The sequence below is a fragment of the Oreochromis niloticus genome, linkage group LG4 (genome assembly GCF_001858045.2).
Source record: "Oreochromis niloticus isolate F11D_XX linkage group LG4, O_niloticus_UMD_NMBU, whole genome shotgun sequence".
NCBI lineage: Eukaryota > Metazoa > Chordata > Actinopteri > Cichliformes > Cichlidae > Oreochromis > Oreochromis niloticus.
The window spans coordinates 2,977,073-2,988,470 of NC_031969.2; the positions used below are offsets into that span (position 1 = coordinate 2,977,073).

General features: G+C 36.1%; 1 long non-coding RNA gene across 2 annotated transcripts in view; it reads right to left on the reverse strand.

Moving 5' to 3' along the window:
* Positions 1 to 11,178, reverse strand: part of LOC112846639 (uncharacterized) — a 32,427-nt gene extending 21,249 nt beyond the window's left edge. For both annotated transcript variants that reach the window (XR_003219741.1, XR_003219740.1), the window contains exons 1-2: positions 11,007 to 11,178; positions 7,687 to 7,808 (exon numbers count right to left, since the gene is read on the reverse strand). This is a non-coding gene — a long non-coding RNA (uncharacterized LOC112846639). The remainder of the gene's footprint in view (positions 1 to 7,686; positions 7,809 to 11,006) is intronic.
* Between the last annotated feature and the right edge of the window lie 220 nt (positions 11,179 to 11,398).

Genomic DNA, 11,398 nt, shown 5'->3' on the forward strand with positions numbered 1-11,398 from the left:
AAATGCTAATGTTGACAGACTGTTAGAGTTATGTTAGAGATAATAGAGGCATTAATACTTCTCTAAATACTGCTCAACTCTCACTGTTCAAGCACAATGTGGCAAACCATACTGTTCATCTGATATTACTTCAGTGGCACTGTTTACACTGATGTATCAGGATAGGACAACTTTTCATGTAGCCTCTCCTGATATACAATTGGCTGAAACGTCACTATGAACCTTCTATGACCCTATTATGACTCTGCAGTGCCCTTGCCTTGATACCCTGGCCCCCTCCCCACTCCCCCTACTCCAAACACTCCTCTGGGAGTGATGATCTATTATAGCCATCACACATATTCATCTGCAGTTCCAAATGCAGCTCAAACGGGAGAAAAACCAAATGCTAATAAATTGTGTTCATTTCCTCTTTTTCATCATCTATATCCAATCTAGAGACTTTCCTACCCCGAGAATATCTAAACAGACAACCTATTTAAAGGACCTACTTGCATGTCGTTGTTTTTGTATCTATAAGCTATGCTTTGTTTTAGATGGGACTTCTAGCAATTGTGCAAAAGTCCATGTGAAATGATGTCAGTTTTTGTATTACCCATACAATTAGTTTTAATATATTTCAGAGTGTTTATATTAATATTAACCAAGGTCTATTATACACATTTCCTCCTAATATGGACTTTTTGTTTTTTTCTGCTAAAAAATAGAGATGGCACGATACCACTTTTTTATGTCCGATACCGATACCGATATCATAAATTTGGATATCTGCCGATACCGATATGAATCCGATATAGTGTGTTTTTTAATCAATAAAACTGTTTTTTTAATATCTTGCTGCATTTTGTATAAGTTCATACTCAAGTTTAAATAAACAACAACACTAAAGCTATTCTGTTATACCTGTATGCAAAAAATACACTGCGCCCAAAATATTTCATAGTTCAGCAATACTGATCAATCTAATAAACTTAAACCTACCTACTCCATCCTCCCTATTGTGGTATTTTAAAGAGTACTTAGCAGAAATATTAAGCAACCTAACTAACAGGGTTGCAAACTCCCAGCAAAAGAAAATGGGGAAACCCCCCACCTGATGATTCTTAATCGATGTAATCAACTTTAATTTGATGCAGGGTGAAAAAAATGCACAGAAATAAATTATTTTTCAAGAATAATTAAAAAGATTCAACAGAATTGCAGACTGCACAGATGGTACTTTCCCAAAGGAAAAAGTACTATAGCTTACTAGGGTATATTAGACTTAACAGTTACTATATACAGTAATGGACTTCTATACATTTTACATCAGATTAAAACTTTGGGTGTAAGATTCAGATAATTATTTATTAAAAGCTAGATATTTTAAATGAGAATAAGAAAGAAAAGTATGTCTTTGTGCCCCCTTTTCCCTGTTAATGCCCTATCGGCCCCCCTGGCTAAACTTTGCTAGATCCGCCCCTGCACAGTTACCAGCCGTCAGCTACGTAGAAAAGGAACCTGGTGTAGAAAGTAATATTAAATAAATTCTAACAACAGCTTATCAAGGTTAAACGTGCTGCTGTTGTTCCGCCGCTGGTTTCCTCTTTCTGGTGCAAAGTGGGCCAAAAACAAAGAAGAGAGACGGACTCGCGACAGAAAAGCCGATCAGCTGATCATTGATCAGAAGTAGCAGCAAGAAGGGGAGGGAGGGAGAAGAGGCAGTCGCTCCATATATCGGTTGTTAAGCTTAACATGGGAACGCTTTACAAACATTCAGAGATGAACTTACACACTTGCTTTACTTCTCTCTGGGATAACTTCCTCGGAGATGAAATGCCGGATTGCTAGCGAGGCTACAAATACACACAGCCGCTCTATCATGTGAGGCATACTGCTCCGACGTGCTACGGTTATGAGCCGAGTTACACCGTGTCACAAGTTTTTTGAGGTGCTTTTTTGATATTTAATGGATCGATTACATTTTTGATTTCCCTCCGATATCCGATCCAGTAATTTAGGTCAGTATCGGACTGATACCGATACGTAATATCGGATCGGTCCATCTCTACTAAAAAACACATTTATATCTTGTTACAGGTTTCTATATGTCGAACTGAAGGAAGAAAGAATTTAGTTGCAAGGCTTCCTCTGATCTCTGACTTACACTATTTTGTTAGTCAAAAAGTTGATCCACAGTTTGGTTGATTAAACATTTTTATAGGTTTATTTGTAAAGGATCAAACTCAGTTCAGGCTAATTTCCATCAGCAACCCCCTGGCAGTTCACAGTTTAACTATCCACACAGTGACAAATACTCATTATACAAAGTATACAAATAAGATATGGCATGTAATGCAAAATTATACAGGGCAGCGAGTAATTTGATCTTGAAGGGTAAATCTCAGATGACATGTTTGTTGACTGTAAAAAATAAAGTACATGCAGCTTGAAAGGCTGTGCAAATTGATACTGTAGGTACTCTGTAAGTATGATACTAAGTAAATTCAGATTAAACTGCTGCAAAAACAGCTCAAATAAATGGCTATTTCTTTGTCTTCTTCTTTATTTTGAGCAGTTCTAAATGATTACTTTTTTTAACATCATCATTAGGTTTTACCTTTACATATAATTTTTTGGCAATTTAAGTACGTAGATGATACCAGCCATATTTTGTTGCTGATAAAGGTTACACAAAAACAGAAATAACTGGAAAGCCACATTCATCGATGCTTGTTTGCATATTTAATTTCTTGAATTTTTGTTACAGAAGCTTTCCAAAACTACGGATGCCTCAGCGAGGCATCCGTGGTTTTCAGCTCTTGTCATCTGTTATTATTTTGTTATCATTATTTATTATTATATACATTTATACAGATATAGCAATAGTATCTTTATTATGATTTTTTTACCACCACTATCTGAAATCAAATAATCTGATGTCATGATAGACTAAAACAATTCATTATCTGATGTGTCTTAGAGTAATGCACCTGTATTAATTTACATCTGTAGAACATATAAACATTTTAAGAGGTATTTCTGATAACAATGACCCATATTTTTGCCAAGAAAACAAAACTTTCAAAATGACTGGAGCATGTGATCTGAACTTGCTATGACCTGCTGACATTACCATGACCGTCTTTTGAACCCACTGTGACATGAATGTAACCCCATCTTGTCCCCACTGTGACCTTCTGATCATTTCATAGTGAGATGAAAAGCCTTATCAAAGGCTCCTTCTTGTAAGAGTTGCACTATTCCCACCCACTATAACCTGCAGTCCAATCAGACATTTGGCATCCCGTGTGACTGAATGCTCTTTGATCCAAGCCCATATCCTGCATTTCCTCCCTCTGGTCACTGCAGGAACTGCCTCCTCTGACTTGTGACCTCTGCCACACCTGGTCTATGAGCTCACAGCTTCCTTAGTCCTTTGATCATGTTCTGATGTTTCATGTGAACACACTCTCGCCTTCAGGCCAGGAAACTAGTCATCCAGGTGTCTATGAGACAGAGATACACATAACTACTGAAAGTGTATATGTCCACATGTGTCTGTTTTTTAAGTTGATCAGTGAGAAGGTAAGCATTGCAACGTTTCACTGACATTTTGGGATATTAACATAGGGAGCTAAGGTCATTGTTACTCACTCGTGATTGTGATTTGCCAGGAATTCAGACCAGACTAGAGCAACCAGTCTGCTAGTTGCACATGCAAATACATGTATGCACATGTAAGCTCCACCTGTCACCTCTCTTTAGTGTTAGAAAGGCACCAAAAAAATCGTCTCTCTCACACACAGACAATCCACACAAACCAAACACAGACACACACTCTCATAACAGCTAAAAGTGTGCATTTCCATGTATGTGCGCTGCTATTTTTAGGGTGTGTTTGTTCAGCTACAGGTACATAAATGTGGCACGTATGTGTGTATGTATTAGCCATCAGTGTGGTTTCTGTTAGACAGGATTAGCTGTTGCCATGACATTGCTACACATGGATGGATGTCTGTCATCATGACATCATCATGCAATGCTCCTCCCTTTGACACTCTAACGTAAGAAATCCAAATAAGCTGACCAATTGGATACCACCTTTTTTAAATTTAATTCAATTTATTTTATTTGTTTTACGTTGTTTTCTTTTTTATGTAATTATTCTTTTTCTTGGGTCTGTGTGTGTGTGGTGGTGGTGGTGGGGGGGGTCCTCCTACTCCAGCCCCTCCGAGGCCCTCTAGCTTATCCCAATACTGCCCCCTGGTGTCTCGTCTGTGTGAGAACACACTTCTCAACACTTTGGTTCTCTGTTCTCCTCTTTTCTCTCCATCACTCATTGTCTATTTAAATAAGGTTTCTTGTTACAATTACCTCATTTTTCCAGACCATGTTTCTGTCTTGGACCTTTTTTCTTTCTCTCCTTGTATTTTCTCTTCTTTCGACTTTTACCTTGTTATTATTTTTTTCGTTTCTTCTCCCCAACTCTCTCCACGTTAGTTCACTCATTTCCTCTGTTCTACTATCCTCACCTCTCAAAGGTCACAGGGAGGTTAGAGTTAGAAGGGTTTACTGTGTCTTCCTCTCAGCTAATGACTGATCACTTCCTATTTAGAACACAGACAAAAATGAATGGTGTGTGTGTGTGTGTGTGTGTGTGTGTGTGTGTGTGAGAGAGAGAGAGAGAGAGAGAGAGAGAAAGAGAGAGAGAGAGAGTAAGTGAGTGAGAGAGAGAGAGTGCAAGAAGGATGTGTGTTTCCAGGAGCAGGCAGGTGTGTGTATGTATGAAAAAAAAGACAAGGCCAGAAAAGGCAAGAACATAAAAAAAGAAATCAAGTAAAACAGAGCAGAACAAAGTAGATTAGAAACATTTGTTAATATTTAGACAATAAAGGCAATAAAGAACCAAAAATAGCACAAAAAATCTATATCTAATAATTTGTGCATGTGTTTTTTCAAAGAACAGACAAAAATATAATTTTAAAAAAGTGGAAAATATTTCTTCCACTAGGAAAACAACTGAATAATATTAATATTATTATTTGTTTTTTAAATCAGTAGTTTGTTGTCAAGCTAAATCTTTATTAACCATGCTTATAGATTAAGTGAAAGTAAACATCCAGAGGCTGATAGATAAAGATGGTAATATCACAATTTTAAAAACTGTTATAAAATCTCTACTTTTCTGCAGGTAAGAGAAAGTATGAGAAAAAGTCTTGCGATGCATGGTTTTATTGCATGTCAGAAGCTATATAACAGGTCCTAAAATGGAGTCAAAATATTTCTTACTTTGTCTGTATGTGTCTCACATTGGATGTGATATTGCACATTCTGTTGAAAGGGGTTTCTGTTATTTTCTTCACACATCCTGCATTTTCACTGTACTGGAACTAGTCACATTAGTTATTGTGTTATTTAGATTATTTAGATTGTATTCCTTATGTTTTTCTTTCACATGACTTATTCTATTAATTTTCCCTCATTGTACTGAAACAATATTTCCAAAACTGAACGCGATGAGATAAGCTCCTATCTTCATCCCAGTGTGACTGGAAAAAATGTGGACAATATGTGTGACACGCATACATAAGGCAGGTGTATACACTCATATATGTGTGTGTGTGTGTGTGTGTGTGTGTGTGTGTGTGTGTGTGTGTATGTATGTATGCGAGTGCTGTGTGGTGGTAAGAAAGCCCTGTTGCCCTCATGATGACCCAGTTGCCTGTTCAAGTTCAGTTCAGGAGTTCATAACCATAATGACCTGTGTGTGTGTGTGTGTGTGTGTGTGTGTGTTTGTGTGTGTGTGTGTGTGTGTGTGTGTGTGTGTGTGTGTGTGTGTTTGTGTGTGTGTGTGTGTGTGTGTGTGTGTGTGTGTGTTTATTGCCATAAAATGAAAGGAAGAAACAATTTTCCGATACTGACTTGAAAGGGAAACACACACACACACACACACACAAACACATACAGAGTTTAGAGAAAGAGTGACACGTGATGTATTGTAATAGACACATGTAGGAATGATGCTGCAGCATTGGAGCCGGATTTTTTTATCAGCAAAATAAAAATGACAAGCCTTTATGCAGCTGAGGATCAAAATGAAAATACATAAATATCAGAAACACATTCAAGAAGTTGTATCCACTGAATTATTATGTAATTTAAAAAGAGTTCTTTAGTTTCAGTACACATAGGTGGTTATAGAATATTTTATAGCTATATAAAAACACAAATAATTTAAAAATGGAAACTAATTGTATTTCAGATATTATTTATTTATCTAAATAAGTTTATGTACTAAGAATATCACTAAGAAAATTGAGGATAGAATAGAAGAGTAATAATAGCTAGAAAATGTCATGCTATATTTTTACTGATTTTCAGTAATTATTCCAGGATATAAGGGGAATAATTCAATTTCTATTAATATTAAAATCGGTTAAAGAATGATAAAAGAGACTCTTCTAATTGTAGCATTAAATAAGTAAAACCAACTGCAGCACACTTGTTATATTAATGAAAATATTGATTAATGGTGTACGGAACAACATAAAGAAGAACATAAGATTGATTAAAAATATAGTTAGAAAATAACAATGACAAATAAATGATAATAAACCATTAAGTACTCTTAACAGTAAATATTTATAACTTGTTCAAATAGTAATACTTATTTTTATTTTTAGATTAGTTCTGATGGCTTAATTGTAATGAATTTTATGTGTATATAGACTAACTCACATTTTGGCGTGAAAACCAGAATTATTTTATCAACCTTGAGTGTCATAGAAGGTTGGGGGGTTACCTCAGTAAGATGGAAGCTTTTAGGGATGGCAGCTGTAATAAAAAACGTGAATCTAAGTTAAGGTTAGCAAAAAGTTAACCTTGCTTGTTATGGTAAAATTAATTAATTCATGACTGTTCTTAAAAATAATGTCATTTCTGGGGTTTTATTTACTGCATTCTTGGTTTAAGTATTTATACTATTGTATTTATAATATTCTTATGAACGAGTATTATGAGTATGATTCATTTCATTTTATGAGTCATTTCAGAGCTTTGGCTTTAGCTGCTTATTATTATTTAAAATGAAAGCTAGACAATACCAGAGTAGTTGACTGGACTTAAATACTAGCAATAAATAAGCTGTTTTAATGTTTGAGCTTGTGGATTTAATTAATAGGCTTAATTGGCTTAAATATGCAATAACAAAAGATAAAAAAAAAATCCCAATTCTGCAATAACGCAGTACTGAATTTACAAATACTGCTCAGCTGATGTCTTACTGAGAGAGAGAGAGAGAGAGAGAGAGAGAGAGATGGTTAAATCCAGTCTTCAGTACAACAGTACAATGCCATAGCCTGAGCGGAGTGTGTATGTGTGTGTGCAGACAGAATGCAGAAGAATGTGCACATGCTTGCAGAGACCTTGGTGGAGATTGGTTTTCATCTGCATGTTTTTTATGTGTGTATACAGTACACACTTTAACCACCCTGGAGGTTGCCAGTCTGGGGGCTTGTGTACTTTATTCTTATAATGAGACATGTACGTGTGTACGTGTGTGTGTGTGTATTGGTTCCATTCAGGCAGGTGACACTAAATTTGTTACCAAGTGATAGTAACAGATGGACCTCCTATTATGGTAATGTACACACAGACACACACATAGGCACAGTGAGCTGTATGGTAATGTGAACTCAGTTTCACCCGAAAATGCGGCATTTGACCCGACCGTGTACACTTCACTTCTCCTCCCTCTCTTTCATCTTCATCTTCGCCTTCTCCTCCTCTTCCTCCCCATGCCTTTGTTTCTCCTCAGATCCTGCATCCTGCATAAAATGACAAAAAATCTGATGACAAGACATCGTATTGCTTCATTTTCTTCATTTAGACTGAGAACAGAGAGAGTGGGAGCATGCTTGATATTTAAAACTGAAGACAAAGACTGAAACAGAAAGAAAGAATAAAGAGTCTCTGTCGCAGGTCAAGTTTGCCCTTTATCTTCATTGTCACAGGACCTAGTTGACAGTCATAGATGTCAATGCAGTTGCTCTCCACTGCATTATCTCTAGTAGTCTTTATTTAATATGTAAGTAAGCTTTTGTAAGTCATTTGATGGATATTTATCTTTAATACTGAACAGTGCCAATAAATTAAGGCAAATAACTTTTATTTTTATTTTTTCTTTATTAATTGTACCATGGTCATTAGTTTGTTCTTTTCTTAATCATGAAGACAGATTTCTACTTTTCATCCACTTTATTTTACATTGAAGAAAACAATGCTTAAGTCGAGCACTGTATTCCTCAGACTGAGGAATACAGTGTTAATTAAACGCTGGTATCAGATCCGTATCTGCAACTATCCAAAGACAAGGTACAGGTATTGTATCGGGACTGGAAAAAATTAAATGGATGTACCCCATGAATGGTCATTCTGTAAACTGCTAAGAGTTAGAATTAGGTTCACATCTTCCCCTTTATACAATATAAGAGATACAGCAGAAGATTTTTAAGACCAAATTCCATGTAACAGACTTTATTTTAAAGGTAACATTTTGTAGCTTCTGAAATTAAGCTTGTTTAGCTTGTGAGTAAAATTCCTCTCTACCCTAAGCAATTCACTGGTGACCTCGTGGATGTTTCAACATGAACAACTGGCAAACATTCATGTATGCAGAAATCCCTGGTTCCTATTAGAGAAAAACTGTTCCAGATTGATAAATGTCAGCGGACTGAATTGTAGTTCATAGTTAATAAAATAGCCAACCCCAAGTCCAGTATTCTCTGAAGTCTGGACTGTTTGGCCAAATTTTGCAGTGCACCATGCTGAATAAATACACTCACAGAAAAACAAAAAGAATGAACACACTGATAGTCATGAAATACTGATTAGAAAGGAAGAAACACCATAAACTAGATTTACACTTGACACTACCAGAATCATGCTATAGGCGTGGGTTTTGATTTAATGTTTGGCATTTACATGGTGAAGCACCCAACATATATTATACATCATCATGCATGTATATAGATGGAGTTTAATCCCTCTACCATCACTGAATGGCCCTTCTTTGTTTACTTTCTTTCATGGTAGCTGTTTTCACACAGTTTTCAAAGAATCTGGTCATTTATAGCATGCAGGAGATTTTCAACATCGTGTTCTTATAGAGAGTGTTTAGTATCCACCAGGTTATTATCAACCTCTGTACTGAGGGGTAGAATTTCAGGTAAGTTAACCTCAAACCCCTATCTTTTGATTTTTCATGTATTTAGAAGGTTTTGACAGAAATATCAAAATTAATGTTACTTAAGCTGATTCATTTATGTTTGAAGGTGTCACGAAAGGTTACATGAGACTAATACAATAAGGCCAGACTAAAACTACATAAAAATATCAGTCCAAACTATGAAACTACAAAAAGTACTTTCATAATGTATACTGGACATTTTTCCAGGTCCAAAATGTTAAATCTGATGTCATCCAAAGCCACTGAGACACAGTCCTACATGTGATTGTAGCTGATTTAAATTTGCCTGTTTATATTTGTCTGTTTATAAGACCCTTTGTCTCTCTCTTTGTCTCTCTTTGTCTCTATCTGTGTGTGTGTGTGTGTGTGTGTGTGTGTGTGTGTGTGTGTGTGTGTGTGTGTGTTTACTCTATTTGCTTACTAACATGCAAATTGGGAAATAGGTGGCGGATGCAAACAAACGTCTCTGCTGATTTGACTCCTCAGTACAAACAGCCACACTGCTGAAGAGAAACTTATTTGAATTGTGACAAGTTGTGCACCTGCTGGGGGCTCTAATAATAGTTTCTCTCCACATGAGGCACTAAATGTCAAAGTGTGGGAACATGAGGTGCTGACTCTTTTAAGATCTGTGTTAGAAAAGAAGCAAAAAGAAGCAAAAAGAAGCCTCAGTTTCTCCAAAGAACACTGACTGAACAAAATACTGATTTACATTCGTACATTTCCACAGATTTTCCCAACAGCTAGTCGCTTTCGATGGCCAAGCTGCTTTGCAGAAGCCGCAGTGGATCAAATCCACATGTTTGAGCCTGTGTCATTATGACACCCACCTACAATTATGAAAAGATTTTTAAAATTAAGCTTAAGCTCAAAATTGAGGCAGGACCTGTCTGAAGTAAACAGAGAGGTAGGAAGCGCTCCCAAAAATGCAAACACAGTTTGTGGGTGACAAAAAATACAAAGAACTTGTGATGATGAAAATCACAAATTATATTTAACTGACAATGTTTGACAATATGATTTATAACTTAAGCTTAAAAAATAAATAAGTTTTAAATATACTACTTTGCTACAAATCATAACAGGTCAAAACGCTTAGTTATTTCATTAAAGTAATAAAATCACCAGAACCAAAATAATAATAAAACAGATAGAGCTGGGTTTAAGGCTCATATAGCCACCAAAGTCCTGGTGCTGTATAAGTTTGATCATTTTATTAGATTAGATTGCACCAAAATTTTAGCCCTTGGCTAAATTTAGAAATGTTGCTTAATGTGGAAATTAATGATTAATGATTAAGTTCATGGATGAGCAGTTTCACAGACCAATTTTCAACAGAGATGCAGTGACAAGAATGCTGATAAACAATGTCTTCATATTTTTTTATTTTCTTTCCGTTATTAGTTAAAATTAATAGATTAAAGATGACTGTTTTTCTGTTTTAATAAACTTTTGTTTTATTGTGAAAAGCAGATTATGAATATGTGTGCAGTTTAAATGTTTTAGTTGGTAATGAGAAATCAATTAAGAAAGTCTAAAAGTGTTTGAATGTATAGCACTATGTAAAATTCTTAAGCCGCATCTCATTTCTTTATGTTTTCATTGCAAAGTGCTAGACTTTCTTTTAACTTCTAAAAGTGGACACATTTTCAGAGGAATGGTTTTGTTTGTTGTTTGTTTATTGATAAAGTTGGTTAAGTCACTTAACAATGACTATAAATCATTTAACTACGAAAAAGGCACAGAACAGGGGCAGCACGGTGGTGAGCACTGTTACCTCACAGCAAGCAGGTCTGGAGATCAATTCCACAATCTTTCTGAGTGGAGTTTACACGTTCTCCCTGTGTTTGCGTGGGTTCTCTCCAGGTACTCTGGCTTCCTCCCAAAGTCATGCAGTTAGTGGGATTAGGTTAATTGGAAACTCTAAATTGCCCATAGGTGTGAATGGTTGTCTGTGTCTGTGTGTTAGCCCTGTAACAGACCGGCGACCTGTCCAGGGTGTACCCTGCCTCTCGCCCTAAGACAGCTGGGATAGGCTCCAACACCCCTGAAAAGGATAAGCAGAAGAGAATGGATGCAAAGGCAGAGAACATGTACATGTTGTACCAACATGTAACAATCAACCAAGAAAAGAACAAGATTGAAATTGTAGATTTAGGAACTTGGTTA